Raw genomic sequence first — 3,222 nt, 5'->3', positions numbered from 1 at the left:
GACTCAAAAGGCTACCTACTGTATGATTCCATTTATAAATGGAATATATATGCTATGTTTGAAAAGACAAAACTACAGTGACAGAAAAACAGATCAGTGATTTCCAAGGATTAGTAGTTGGAGGAAGGTGTGATTCTAAAGCAGGAGACAGTAAACTTTTTCTGTAGAGGGCCAGGTAGTAAATAGTTTAGGCTTTGTGGGCCACATATGGTCTCTGTCACATATTCTTTACTTTTGTCTCTGGCTTTTGTTCTTTTTACAAAACTTTAAAAATGTAAAAATGATTCTTAGCTTCTGGGCCCTGAGAAAACAGGCCATGGAGCAGATTTGACTCAGGTGTAGTTTGCCAACTCTTGTGACAATGGCAGAGTTTAAGGGAGTTGGCAGGGTGGGGAATGAGAGATATAATTGTTCTGTATCTGACTGTGGCATGGTTACAGGAATCTATAAATGTGTTAAAAGTCACAGAAGTATATGCACACAGAAAAGTCAATAATATTGTATGTTGATTAGAAAGAAAAACCCAGTAACCTATCAGATCAGTTCATCTCTGTCACAAGATATATCAAAACTGCCTTTTCCCTAAGATACAAGGATCAAGAAATCTTTTAAAAGATATGGCTTCTAACCAGGTGCGGTGGTACGTGCCTATAGTCCCAGCTACTCTGGAGGCTGAGGTAGGAGGAGCACTTGAGGCCAGGACTTTAAGGCTGCAGTGGGGCATGATGAGACCTGGGAATACCCACTGCATTCCAGCCTGAGCAACATAGTGAGACCCCATCTCTAAAAAAATAAATTTGTAAAATAAATGAAAGATATGGCTTCTATCCATTCTCTTTATGAAGTTGTTTACTGCAGTAATTCCCTTGTTTAAAATGGCAGGCTTGTGTGAATGAGATGATGAACTCAGTTGTAACTTACTAGGTTACGATGATGACAACCGTTTCTTCGAGGACAGGAAAAGCAAGTGCTATTCTGCATAAAAAGAGACAAATGTATTTGTCACTTACAATAATGTCCAATTTATTTGCTGAGCAATGATCATTTAAGCTCCAAGCAATATGTGAGTTTCAGCCTTGAAATAGCAATTCAATCTGAATTATTTTCAAATAAGTTACCTTTAAGCATTAGAAATTATAGCTTATGTTATAGAGAATATGCCCTTTCTTACATTTTGCAAGCTACAGGAGAGAATCTGACATTTATTTTATGCCCTGGATAAGAGAGTCACTGTGTCACAGCAGATTCACTTTCCCTCAGGCCTTGGTAACTGTCAGAGAGAATTGTATAACTGTCAGCATATTGTATAAGAACGTCAAGAGAACTGACTTTTGTTGTCTGATCAAGTGAATATGTAATGCTTCCCTAAAAATATCCTTTAAGAAATTAAAAATATTTCATCTTTTGTAGTGATTCTCAGGGCTAGGTGTGTGTATTTCAGGAATAGGGATGCTTTAGGAGATTTACATGGCCTAACCCCAGAATCAGTGACCTGGTGAGCCCTGTGGAAAACAGTGTAGAACCCTCCATCTAGGCAGCCTTTCAAACTACTATATTTATCAAGCATATACTTCAGGTAAACACATGACAGATGATGAAACTCTTTTCCTACATTTTACTCTGGATACAAAGGGATTTCAAAAATAAGCATACAACATGAAGGATAAAAAGACAATGTATTTCTCTGCCCCCATGGAATGGTGGCTTGCCAATGACTAGCTTGGCATTTCTCTCTGTATTTCTTTAAGCACCATCTCTTTTCATCATCCCCAAGTGCTGCCCCACACTCCAAACTAAGTGGTTGTACTTATATGACAGACTGTTTTTTCTCTTTATGCCCATAAAATATGTTCGTGCAGCAAACGTTCATTGAGCACCTGCTATGTGCTGGGTAACAGCTTGTGCTTGGGACAGATAAGCAAATGAAACAAACAGAAGTCCCTGCCTTCATAGAGCTTGCATTCTAGTGGGGGCAGATAGACAATGAACAATGAATATGATAAATAAGTAAATTATATAGTATGTTAGATACATTTGGATTGCCTAATGTATTAGGCTGTTTTCGTGTCACTATAAAGACACACCAGAGGCTGCATAATTTATAAAGGAAAGAGGTTTAATTGGCTCATGGTTCTGCAGGCTGTTCAAGGAGCATGGTGCCAAGATCGGCTCTGGGTGAGGGCCCCAGGGAGCTTACAATCATGGCTGAAGGTGAAGGGGGAGCCAGCATCATACGACAAGAGCAGGAGTGGTGGTGGGGAGGTGTCACACACTTTTAGACAACCAGATCTCACATGAACTGAGTGAGAACTCACTTACCACCAAGGGGATGGAGCTAAGCCGTAAATAAGGGATCCACTCCCATGATCCAATCATCTCCCACCAGGCCCCACCTCCAACATTGGAAATTACATTTCCACATGAGATTTGGAGGGGACAAACATCCAAACCATGTCACCTAAGGTACTGGTTAGCTGTCTTTGCTAAATTGCTGATAAGTTATAAGTTATTACATATCCCCTCTCTCTTTTGCATCGCCAGTTTTACCCTCTCTACTGGACTATTCCATCAGTGTACCCACAAAGAAGCTATTATATCTCTAATCTTAAAAGGATGCTGATATGGTTTGGCTGTGGCCCACCCAAATTTCATCTTCAATTATAGTTTCCATAATCCCCACATGTCTTGGGAAGGACCCAGTGGGAGGTAATGGAATCATGGGGGTAGTTACCCTCAAGCTGTTCTTGTGATAGTGAGTGAGTTCTCACGAGTTCTGATGGTTTTATAAGGGGCTTTTCCCCCTTTTGCTCGGCACTTCTCTTTCCTGCCACCATGTGAAGAAGGATGTTTTTGCTTTCCCTTCTGACATGATTGTGAGTTTTCTGAGGCCTCCCCAGCCATGCTGAACTGTGAGTCAATTAAATCTCTTTCCTTTATAAATTACCCAGTCTCAGGTATGTCTTTATTAGCAGCATGAGGACAGACTAATACAAACGGCCTCTCTTGATTCACTCTGTTCTCATCACAGCAGTCAGGGTGATCCTCTTAAAATCATAAGTCAGATGATGTGTTAATATCGATACCACCACCACTGCCACTCCTGCCCAAACATCCTATTTCCCTTCCTGGCTTTATTGTTTTCTCTTTAGTACTTAACATTATTGACATAGCTCTTTTTATATCTATATCTGTATTCTATAACTTTACTTATTTATCCTGTTT

This window comes from Colobus angolensis, unplaced genomic scaffold (assembly GCF_000951035.1).
Source record: "Colobus angolensis palliatus isolate OR3802 unplaced genomic scaffold, Cang.pa_1.0 Scaffold103, whole genome shotgun sequence".
NCBI lineage: Eukaryota > Metazoa > Chordata > Mammalia > Primates > Cercopithecidae > Colobus > Colobus angolensis.
The sequence above is the reverse complement of the archived record's forward strand: the minus strand, read 5'-3'. Positions refer to the sequence as shown.